At 44.2% G+C, this 12,500-nt stretch overlaps 1 protein-coding gene and 3 non-coding genes across 8 annotated transcripts in view; 1 reads left to right on the top strand and 3 right to left on the bottom strand.

Moving 5' to 3' along the window:
• The window catches only part of LOC123515145 (tau-tubulin kinase 1-like), a 108,454-nt gene that overhangs the window by 69,688 nt on the left and 26,266 nt on the right, over positions 1-12,500 (top strand). The gene's annotated exons all lie outside the window — the stretch shown is intronic.
• On the bottom strand, positions 5,694-5,765 carry Trnac-gca. Its single transcript has one exon. It is a non-coding gene; the product is annotated as a tRNA-Cys (tRNA).
• Trnac-gca lies at positions 10,762-10,833 on the bottom strand. Its single transcript has one exon. It is a non-coding gene; the product is annotated as a tRNA-Cys (tRNA).
• Trnac-gca lies at positions 10,914-10,985 on the bottom strand. Its single transcript has one exon. It is a non-coding gene; the product is annotated as a tRNA-Cys (tRNA).

Genomic DNA, 12,500 nt, shown 5'->3' with positions numbered 1-12,500 from the left:
CACACACACACACACACACACACACACACACACACACACACACACACACACACACACACACACACACACACACACACACACACACACACACACACACACACACACACACACACACACACACACACACACACACACACACACACCATCACTGTTACCTAACCCACAATATACACCGCGCCTTCTTACATAACCACACTACTTCTGCCAAAGCGCCGTGGTGCACACACACACACACACACACACACACACACACACACACACACACACACACACACACACACACACACACACGCAGATATTTATAGACCACATTAAGATTCTAATTATTTAAGATGTAAAAAAAAAAAAAAAAAAAACGAACTGTGATTACAATACTTTGATAAAATGCAATAAAAAAGTAAATGTTCTAATTATGTTAAGGATGTTAAGAGAGAGAGAGAAAAAAAAAGACAGACAGACAGACAAACAGACAGACAGACAGACAGACAGCGCAGAATGGAATAGAGGAAAGTAAAAATGAGGAAAAAAAAGGCAGATGGGAGAGAAGATAGGGAAGAGAGGACTGCGCGGGAGCAATAGGAAAAGAAAAAGAAGAAGAGGAGGAGGAGGAGGAGGAGGAGGAGGAGGAGGAGGAGGAGGAGGAGGGAAAACAAGTGGAGGAAAACGAAAAGACAAAGGGAGGGAGGGAGGGAAGTGAGCAGAGGAAGTGATATTGGCTGAGAGAGAGAGAGAGAGAGAGAGAGAGAGAGAGAGAGAGAGAGAGAGAGAGTAAGTGGAGGGGGAATAAGAGAAAAAGGGAGGAAGATGAGAAGAAACAAAGGAGGAATCGAAATTAGAGAAATAGGAAGAGATGAAGAGGAATGGAGAGAAAAATGGGAGAAGAGGAAGAGAAAAATAAAGCAGTGAAAAACAAAGGAATACAAAGGATAGACAGGTTTTGCGAATCCTTAACAAGAGTATTTCCTGCAGTGCGTGTGGGAGGAGGAGGAGGAGGAGGAGAAAGGAAGGGAGGGAGAGGGAATAAGGGAGGGAAGAGAAGGAACAAGGGAAAGACTAAAATAGGGTTGTGGTGATGAGGAGGAGGTAGAGAAGGAAGAAAAGTGGGAAGGAGCAGAGAAAAGATGAGGAGGAGGAGGAGGAGGAGGAGGTGGGGGAGAGAAAAGAAGGGAAGGGTAGGGAAATGTATGGCAAGTATCATAAATAGAAAAGGAAAGAGAAAAAGAAAGAGGAGGAGGAGGAGGAGGGAAGGAATGATAGGGAAGAAAAAGGAAAGGAAGAGTAGGAAAAGGGTAGGGAAGAAAAGAAAGAAAGGAGAGATAAGGAAAAATAACTAGAGGAGGAGGAAGAGGAAGAGAAGAGAAGAATGGGAGGAGTAAAAAAAGGATGAGGGAAGAGGAGATAAGAAGAAAGAACAGGAGTTGGAGGAGGAGGAGGAGGAGGAGGAGGAGGAGGAGGAGGAGGAGGAGGAGGAGGAGTGGCTTGGCGCGGAGTATGTGGGTCACTGGAGGTAAACAGTGTCTGGAGTCGTTTAGGAGGAGGAGGAGGAGGAAGAGGAGGAGGAGGAGGAGGAAGAAGGGTTGACCGTCACGAGACCGACAGACAGATAGACACACAGACAAACCAACACCCCTAACACCAAGCAACACTAGAGTCGGCCGTGTGTGTGTGTGTGTGTGTGTGTGTGTGTGTGTGTGTGTGTGTGTGTGTGTGTGTGTGTGTGTGTGTGTGTGTGTGTGTGAGAGAGAGAGAGAGAGAGAGAGAGAGAGGAGGCGTTGTTACATCGATTGCGCTCTCTCTCTCTCTCTCTCTCTCTCTCTCTCTCTCTCTCTCTCTCTCGTCTGCGTGCTTGTCTGGCCGCCTGCTTGCCCACCTCCCTCCCTTCCTCCCTCCCCAACCTTCCATACCTTCCCTCCTTCCTTACCTATCTCAAATTACTGTTTACCTCCCTTACCTACCTGCCTTTCTGACCTGCTTACCTGCTCATACCTTCCTTTACCTTACCTATACCTGTTTATCCTGCTTACCTTTCCAAACCTTCCAAACCTTCGCCCTATTCTTTCCCACCGCACCTTCTACCTGCTTTTCTCACCTGCCTGTCTGTTGACCTCACTCTTTAAATTTTCTACCTGACTACCTTTTTTCAGTTTTATTAGTCTATATATCTGTTCTTATTCTCTCTCTCTCTCTCTCTCTCTCTCTCTCTCTCTCTCTCTCTCTCTCTCTCTCTCTCTCTCTCTCTCTCTCTCTCTCTCTCTCTCTCTCTCTCTCTCTCTCTCTCTCTCTCTCTCTCTCCCCATGTCTGCCTGTTACTAATTTTCTCACTCGCTCACTCACTTATTCGCTTACTCACTCACTCACTCACACTCATTCCTTATGTGTTTGTGTGTGTGTGTGTGTGTGTGTGAGAGAGAGAGAGAGAGAGAGAGAGAGAGAGAGAGAGAGAGAGAGAGAGAGACGTGTTACTGATAAGGAAAATAAAGATGAAGAAAGAGGAAATTGGGAAAGAAAAAAAGAATGATAGGAAACTAGAAGCAAAAAAAGAGACAGAAGGAAGTAGAAAGAATGACAAAACAAGAGAGAGAGAGAGAGAGAGAGAGAGAGAGAGAGAGAGAGAGAGAGAGAGAGAGAGAGAGAGAGAATACAATGATGAAAGAAGATCTGAAATAGGAGGAGGAAAAGTAGAAGGCAGTGGATTAATGGAAGGAAAAATAAGGAAAGGATGAGAAGATTAGTGGGAGGAGGAAAAGGAGAAGAGTTTAGGAAGAATAGGGAGGAGATAGAAAGGCAGAAGGAGGAGGAGGAGGAAGAAGAAGAAGAAGAAGAGGAGGAGGAAGAGGAGGAGGAGGCAGCAAACATACATCACCATTACAAAGGGACATCAGGTAGCGAGTGTTGTATTCTCTCTCTCTCTCTCTCTCTCTCTCTCTCTCTCTCTCTCTCTCTCTCTCTCTCTCTCTCTCTCTCTCTCTCTGCGCACTTCACTTTACCTAAATTTCTCATCTCATCCTTGCATAGTCGTCTGTGATCCTTCTTTTTCTTTTTTCCTTTTTGTCTTTCTTTTTTCTTTTACTTTCTTTCTCTCTTTCTTTCTTTTTCTTTCTTTCGTATTTTTGTTTCTTTATCTTATCCTTCCTTCCATATATCTTTCCTTCTTTCTCTTTTTTCTTCTTTCTTTCTTTCCTTTCTTTCTTTTCTTTCCTTCCTTCCTTCCTCCCTTTCTTTCCTTTCGTTTCCTTTCCTTTCCTTTCCTTTCCTTTCCTTTCTTTCCTCCTTTCCTTTCCTTTTCTTGTCTTTCCTTTCTATTCCTTTCCTTTCTCTTTCCTTCCTTCCCTTCCCTTCCCTTCCCTTCCTTCCTTCCTTCCCTTCCTTCCCTTCCTTCCCTTCCTTCCTTCCTTCCTTCCTTCCTTCCTTCCTTCCTTCCTTCCTATTATTATTATTTCCATCTACTTATTTCTCTAACCAATTCAGTTCCCATTGTAACATTCATTTTAAATTTGTCCTCTACGAATCTGCATTAATAAAAAAGAGAATATGCATGGTAAGTGTTCTTGTGTGTGTGTGTGTGTGTGTGTGTGTGTGTGTGTGTGTGTGTGTGTGTGTGTGTGTGTGTGTGTGTGTGTGTGTGCGTGCGCGTGTGTCAATCTTTTCGAGGTCGCTTCTGTAACCTTCAAGAAGCACTGGAATTTCGTTTGTTATTATGATCCCACCGCTCCTCCCGTCCTCCTGGCGCTGCTTCGAGGCATCCTTCAATTGTAATAACAGCATTCTTGGTGCATGAAAGAATCTTACCACTGAGGTGCGTCTATTTATGCCTCTCTCTCTCTCTCTCTCTCTCTCTCTCTCTCTCTCTCTCTCTCTCTCTGGTGTGGGATATTTTCAAGTGACTATCATGTTCGTATCGCGCATCAGGGCAGAAAGGGTTTAAACTAATACCACACGTCGGTCTGTGCTCTCAGGATGTCTTGCAACTTATCGTTCACTATCACGCTCACCACAACGTTTCAGCTTGCTCTCTTATCGTAACTCTTTTCAAAGGTCACACCAATTATTACCCGGGTTCTCAAGAGTGTTTCTTGTTAATTCGTTACTAGAACCATAAAAAAAAGATCTTTGATAGTCAGTGTAAGTTCATTATTTTTAGAGCTTTTTTGAAAATTTGTAGTCGGGATGCCTCGGTGGAGAGTTTCAGAATATGGTCAACAATAGTGAGGTGAACGTGGGAAATGCTGTGGCCCATTACTGACTCACTCGCTCGGTGACATCAAGACCTGATCATTTTCACTCCCCTGTGTCTATTGCTTCCTTCTTTGTATTTCTTCTCATCGCCCTTCCTCTTCTCTCCATTTCACTTACTTGTACCCTTGTTGTATTATATAACTTTTGACGGGAAATAAGTTATCCTAGGGAAGAGAGAGAGAGAGAGAGAGAGAGAGAGAGAGAGAGAGAGAGAGAGTGTGTGTGTGTGTGTGTGTGTGTGTGTGTGTGCACACGCACGCGTATGGAGGCATGAGAGGCGGGCACGTCACTGCATCTGGAGCCGCCGCCCATGAAGGAGGCGTAGTCACTTCTACAAACCTACAATAACTGGAATACTGCCACGTATCCTACATATAGGTGGTCATATTTCCTACACAAAAATGAGTATCCAGCACATTTCCTACACCAAAACTGAGTGTCCTACAGACACATCTAAAAATCTAGCCGTTTCAGAGTAGTGACATATTTCCTACGCTCAAAAATCTGTTCTGACACATATCTTATAAGGATGCAGCATATCTCCTACACAAAGTAATGTCTTCTGTCACATTTCCTACACTGTGTACGCGCATCTCCCAAGCGGGGAGCCTCAGTCTGTATTCGGCGTTTGTCTCACTACACTCCTAACGATCTTGACCTGTCAACAAATACTTAGCTTGGTATATGTCCGTTCTGCACAGTATCGTTATCATTCAGACATGAGTTAACTCGAGTTTAGTCTCGATTCAGCAGTATTTTATTTCTCCATTCGATGGAGGAAGACGGCATTTCTTGTACTCCACCGCTCCTGGACCAAGTCTGGCTTGTATTGTAAAATGTTTCTTTTTATGTGCGTATGTTTTAGTGAGAAATAAAAAGTGCCATTTTAATGAGAAATAGAAAGTTCCTATTTAATTAATGATCTTTCCAGTTTCTACAGTTTTATCTTATAAACATCAATATTCTCCAGACTTTTGCCTATGATCTCATGTAATGTTTGTCAGAGATATGACAGTATAACTGAAGGAGTTATGCTACACTGCCGCAGTTCCTACACATCGGTCATATTTCCTACACAAAGACAAGTGTGAAGCACATTTGATACATAGTAACTAAGTATCCAGCATATTTCCTACACCTGCTGTGTGTAGAAGACATACTTTATCCCTGTAGGAAATATATCATTACTCTTTAAAAATTGCTAAATACGAGTATGTAGGAGATGTGTCCTGTAGGAAATGTGCCCCTCACCTCCCCTCCTTGGAGCACAACACACAATCCACAGTATCAGAAATAACCACACAGACGGCGGGAAATATATTGTTGCTCTTTCAAGAAATACGAACTGAGATACTGCATTATTTTCACTTTGCAAAACCATCAACACTCACATCAAGGCCAAGGATGCATGAGAGAGAGAGGGCTGCCTCTTGCAAAATATCATGATATGATATCTCAGGGGGCGCCTGTGTTTGAACCGGGGACCTCTCGATCTGCAGTCGAATGCTCTACCACTGAGCTACATCCCCCTTAGATATGAATAAGACATGTCAGTGTTAGGAAGGACAGGTGTTTTTGATACACAAAACGAGTACACATGTGATTCAGTGAGTAAAGGAAGGTGAACACGTGACTGCCTCGTCCCGCCACTCATTACTGACTAGAAGTGCTGGCATCATTGTTCTTCCTTCACCAAGGAAACCAAAGGAACACACACACACACACACACACACACACACACACACACACACACACACACACACACACACACACACACACACACACACACACACACACACACACACACACACACACACACACACACACACACACACCGCTCGCGCGTGCAGGCTACAGCAGATGCGATGAGAGCACTAATAAACTACCTACTTTTTCTTTTTAATCCCTCCTGTAACATTTTCGTCGAAGTTCATTAAATTGTTATGGTGATAAAGGCGGCCATTAATCAGGAGCGGGCAGGTGATGGGACGCCACACCTGAGTCTCATTACTGGTAAACACGCCTCGTTAGTCCCTGCGCTGCCTTGTCCTCCTGTTGTCTGGCGCGGCGGAGGAACACTTGGCGGAATAACTGAACTGAATGCTGACGAAACTAATCATGCATCTCTCAGTGAAGGAAATACTTAGTTGTGTTAGTTTTTATTGTCTATGGTTAATATTCATCGTACTAAAAATATTGCATGCATTCACAAAGCTTATCAGGAACACCACTTGCTGGAGACAAAATATAGAACAGCGATCCACATGCTCAGACTTTCGATGTTTTTTTTTTTTTTTTTTTTTTTTTTAATGTTATACTAATGTTTGTCTCAGCAAAGCAATCACTACACATGCCTCGAATATGTCACCCGGATCTTGCGTCAGAGAGAGAGAGAGAGAGAGAGAGAGAGGACGGGATAGTGCATTCTTGTGTTCGGCATCTCAGTTACTTTCTCTCTCTCTCTCTCTCTCTCTCTCTCTCTCTCTCTCTCTCTCTCTCTCTCTCTCTCTCTCTCTCTCTCTCTCTCTCTCTCTCTCTCTCTCTCTCTCTCTCTCTCTCTCTCTCTCTCTCTCTCTCTCTCTCTCTCTCTCTCTCTCTCTCTCTCTCTCTCTCTCTCTCTCTCTCCAGACAGCTTGGCTCTGCGTGCACATGACACTTGTGGGTTGCCAGCTTGTCCGTCACTCAGCCAGGTAGACGCCGCTCATCGGGTGCCACCTGTGTGTTTGTCCTTCCCTCCTACTCTCTCTTTCCTCTCTCCCTCTCTTATACTTCTCTTCTTTCTTCATCTTCCTATCTCTTGTCTTGTTTCTTACTTCTTTTTCTCTCTCTTCCTCCACTTGTTCCTGTTTGTTATGCTTGTTTTTGTATTTTCTTTGTTTTCTTTTCTCTTCTTTCTCTCTCTCTCTCTCTCTCTCTCTCTCTCTCTCTCTCTCTCTCTCTCTCTCTCTCTCTCTCTCTCTCTCTCTCTCTCTCTCTCTCTCTCTCTCTCTCTCTCTCTCTCTCTCTCTCTCTCTCTCTCTCTCTATCTTACACACACACTCACACCCGGTAGCTCAGTGGTTAGAGCGCTGGCTTTCAGCCAGAGGACCGGGGTTCGATTCCCGGGTGGAGATATTTGTGTCTCTTCACGTGTAGGTGCTGTTCACCTAGCAGTGAGTAGTACGGGATGTAAGTCAGTTGTGACCTTGTTGTCCCGGTGTGTGGTGTGTGCCTGGTCTCAGACCTATTCGAAGATCGGAAATAATGAGCTCTGAGCTCGTTCCTAGGGTAACGTCTGGCTGTCTCGTCAGAGACTGCAGCAGATCAAACAGTGAAACACACACACACACACACACACACACACACACACTAATCACACACACACACACACACACACACACACACACACACACACACACACACACACACACACACACACACACACACACACACACACACACACACTTCTTTACTCGCTCTCTACCCGATCCTTGCCTTGTTCTTCCCGCCTCGTCCCTCCCTGCCCCTCCGTGAATCGTAAGTGGTGGGTAGCATTTCCATCAAAGCGGTGCGGGACTAAAGGTCATATAAGCAGAGGCAAGCATTGTGGCAGGTAACTCAGTCGGAGGAAGATGTGAAAGATTAAATGAGGGGTGTTAGGCTCTGAAAAAAAAAAAGAATAAATAAGTAAAAAAGAAAAAAAAAAACTGACCTCGTCTTTATAATGTACTGTTTGTTTGTCTGTTTATATATCTGCCGTTCATATTGTTTGTCATAACGGGGGTGTTAAAGTATTGAGGTATTTAAAGGTAACACTCGTATATTGGGTTATCTAGGAAATTGTTACCTATCTATACGTCATTCATATTGTTTGTAATGACGGGCATGTTAAAGTATTTGAATTTTTTTTAAAGGTAACATTTGTGTATTGGGTTATCTGGTAAATGGTGGTGGTGTTATAGGAGTGGCTGGGGGAAATGGTGGAACATGTTAAAGTGCTTGAAGTGTTTAGAAATAGCAGCCGTGTATTGAGCCATCTAGGAAATGCTGGTGTTGTTACAGGAATGGATGAGAGAAGTGATGGAAAAGATAAACAAAAGGAAGCTGCAAGAAGCCATCAGACCTACAGTACATGTGCCTGTTCCTCTGTGAAACATACATACCTATATCCGTCATGTAGAAGTAGGAGGAGGAGGAGGAGGAGGAGGAGGAGGAGGAGGAGGAGGTGGAGGTGGAATAGGAAGAAAAGGTGGAGTAGAAGAGAACACAAGAAAACAGAGAAAACTGGAAGAAGTCATCAAACCTACATGTGGCAGTCCCTTCATAAAAACATCCCTATATATTTCCACTCATTAGCTCGGGCCATAACGTAAATCTCTCTCTCTCTCTCTCTCTCTCTCTCTCTCTCTCTCTCTCTCTCTCTCTCTCTCTCTCTCTCTCTCTCTCTCTCTCTTTCTTTTCAAAAGCCGCGGAGATCATCATTGGGGTTCTCGTGTGTATGTGTGCATGTATTTTTTTTTTTTTCTCCAATTAATGATATCTTTGCTAAACAGTCACTCGCTTTCTTAACAGTACTCATAGAAGCTGCACTAACTTCCTCTGCAGGATAATAAGCTGGAATGTTTGAAGAAATAATGACCTATGTGATCTAATGTGGACGAATCTGATTGTCATAAATCCCTTTATCACAAAGCTTCCCTAATGACTCGGTACTAACAACCTGATAACTGTGTCTACCCGATTCATGTATCACTCCATTTGAAGACCAATTATGAAAACTTCTTTATAGCAACTGGTATATAAAATGGCACATAGATCCTTATTTCTTTAAACATTCCAGCGTATTATCCTGCAGAGGAAGTTAATGAAGTTTCTACGAATACTCTTAAGAAATCGAGTGACCGTTTAGCAAAGATATTATCAACTGGAGAAAAGAAAAACAAAAACACACGCACACATACACTCGAAAGCCCGAATAATAATCTCCGCGGCCTTTGAAAAGAATCCTTGTGGGAGAGAGAGAGAGAGAGAGAGAGAGAGAGAGAGAGAGAGAGAGAGAGAGAGCAAAGCGTTTAAGGATAGGGGCCATAAAGGTGATGGAGTGAAGTATGAAGTGGTGGAAGTGTGTCAAGTGTAACCCTATCAGATGGATTGGTGACAGGGAGACTGGCGGAAAGCAACACTGGGAGAGAGTAAAGAGTATGGCAGATATGGTAGATGCAAGAGAAACACCCGCCGGGAGATGGGAGGACGAGGTACGAGTATATGAGAGAGAAGAGCGTACAGCAGAATGAGAGGATTAGAGCAGGCAGGTAGGGACAGGAATGGATGGAGGCTTGCAGGTTGCGTCCATCTCCTGAAGGGGGAGGTTCTTAACAGCATCGTCATGAGTTTATAGATAAGAGAGAGAGAGAGAGAGAGAGAGAGAGAGAATGAAAAAAATGGAGGTTAGTAATGTCTTTCCTAAGCTACAGATATTCAAGAGACTCAGTTATACACACATGAAAAATAAAATCGAACAAAATAAGCGTCTAAAAAGTTGCAGGTGATTATGGGAAAAGCTGTCTAGTAGTGAAAGGCTTAAAGACCTGCACTGGATCCTAAATGTCATCGTTTCCCGCCTACATCGGATACACCTGATGGGACGGACAGGCTAGAGGCAGGGGAACAGTGCCATACAGAGCAAGACTGCCACGTTACCTGAAATCTGCACTGGATTCTAAGTGTCATCGTCTCCCTCTTGCATTGAATACTTCTTAGTGTATATACCTGATGAAATGCATATCGCTGGTGAAATGCAATGATCTGAGGGAGCAAAATAGGTAAATTAGAGGAAGACAGGTGGATGAAGTCTTGGAGGGGAAATGCACCACAGTCACATATTTTGTTGTGCCGTGGGGAACAGGTGTGCCAGCCTCAGTCCACATGCTGCGGTGCCTTACCTAAAATGAGGAGCCCCGTGACACGCCGCGGAACATCTGCTTTACTCTGCTAGCGATCGACAGACATGCACTGATGGAGGCTCCATTGCGTCACTGATGAAGGCAGAGTCACAACTACGGCACGTCTAGGACGGATAGTTGGTTGGTCAGTGACATTGCTCAACTCCTTGGAGACTGCGAGCGTCTGTAGTGAAGCAGAAGACATGTTGTAGGTGTTCGACAAGGTAGTACAAGTCGGAGTGCCTGGAGGACATTGTGAGCTGTACCAGACAGAAGTTGAGGTGTGTCGGCGGTGTCCAGGTAACGCAGCAGCAACACCAAAGCTGAGAAGGGGACACATATTGCCAGCCAGGGACACCACCACGATGAGTGGCGTGAAGAGGGCGGAGGCAACACTGAAATGCACAAGAATAAACTACGATAAAATCCAGGAGGAATACTATCCAGGGATAAGATTAAGATCTCTCGCAGGGACGATTGGTTGGTACATGGAATGATAAGGCAGTCATGGCAAATGAGTCTCGAAAAAGAACGTGAAGTATGTCTGCTGAGCATGAACTGCTTGCCTCGTCTCTTTGCACAGACTGGTAGTAAAACAAAATGTAGGGGGCGCCCGGGTTTGAACCGGGGACCTCTCGATCTGCAGTCGAATGCTCTACCACTGAGCTACACCCCCACATAAAAAGAAGCTGTACAACACGTATCTCAACACCTCGCACCTGTTTGAAAAGATTCACTAAAAGAAAAACGAGTATTAGGGGGCGCCCGGGTTTGAACCGGGGACCTCTCGATCTGCAGTCGAATGCTCTACCACTGAGCTACACCCCCATGGAATCAAAAGACCTGTCTTATTGTTAAAAAGGACAGGTGTTGCTGGTACACAATACACCTGTGACTCAGGTTGGTGGCTCAGTCAACGAGAGACTTGCTCGCAGGTGAACACGGGATAGCTCCGCCTCGCTCATCACTTATTGGATGGATGGAGAAGTTTATCTATTACTTCATTAATAAGAAAACTATGGGAATGCACACACACACACACACACACACACACACACACACACACACACACACACACACACACACACACACACACACACACACACACACACACACACACACACACACACACAGTAGCCTCCACAAGAGGTCTTGCTGGAGTGATGGAATGTTGCCAGCATTTGCAGTTCTTGTTTTGTGGCGCCGGGACCTAGTAAACTGGTGATGCTGAAAACCCTGCCTCGGGTCTGGAAAAAAAAAGGAAGCTAACGGGATGAAGACCGCCATTATCAAACAACCCGTTTCCTGAAGAACCTCGTCATTTAGAAAGATTGTATCACTCATTAACTCGCCGAGGTGAGCGTTCATTGCAGGTTGTGAGAGGAGGGAGGAAGATTGACTTGATAATATGACTTCAGACGTAGCTTCGTATTCTTTAATATGTCATCTCTTGCTTTTCAACAGGCGGTAGATACTAAGATTCTTAAAGGTGTTTTCATGACTCCTGTAATAGTTCAGCGACAATCCCGCATCATTAATTGGAAGAAACTCGAAAATCCAGCTGATCACCTCTACGACCTCTAAAAATCGTCCTTTAAGAGCGGAGCCCTTCAGAATACTGGCTTTGATGTAGAAACCATTATGAGCAACAATCAGACAATAGTGTGCTTTGCATCACCTTAGGCAGGACAACACAGAAGAAAACAGTTCAGGTCAGATACTCGCTGGAGTAACTTTACCTTAAGCTAGACGACAAGAGGTGAGAAGATAAAAAAGAAAGAAAGAAAGAAAAGAAAAAAAACTACTGATATTCCCACTCCGATATTCATTTGTATAACTTTCTTATTTGAGGCAGTTCAACCAGGACGTCCCAAATTTTATCCCTACAGATCAGAGCGTAACCACAACACAGTCACACTGAACTACCGAGCAACTGGTGTGGAGGCTGAAAGAAATCGGAGCGGCGGGAGAGAAAGGGGAAGAGGAACAGACACGCCGTGTTGAGGAACTGAATATGGGGCCAGAGCAGGAGGGGCCAGCACCATCACCGACCGATCAATACGTACATGTTCACTAATAACTCTTTGACAGCCACACGAAACAATTAGCAGCTCCAGAAGCAATGCGTGAAGTCTATAAGCATGAAAGTTGGCGATGGAAAAGAACGCAGTTTGCAATTTCTTCCTAGTTAAAGATTGGGTGTAGCTGTAGAATGAGTAGATATTTCTTAAGAGTGATTGGTAATTAGGAAAGGTATGCAAAATGGCAGTCAAAGAGATAAAGAGATTTTTTTTTTTTTTTTTTTTTTTTTTTTTTTTTTTTGTGGGGGTGGTGGGGATTGAT

The sequence above is a fragment of the Portunus trituberculatus genome, chromosome 38 (genome assembly GCF_017591435.1).
Source record: "Portunus trituberculatus isolate SZX2019 chromosome 38, ASM1759143v1, whole genome shotgun sequence".
NCBI lineage: Eukaryota > Metazoa > Arthropoda > Malacostraca > Decapoda > Portunidae > Portunus > Portunus trituberculatus.
The sequence above is the reverse complement of the archived record's forward strand: the minus strand, read 5'-3'. Positions and strand labels throughout refer to the sequence as shown.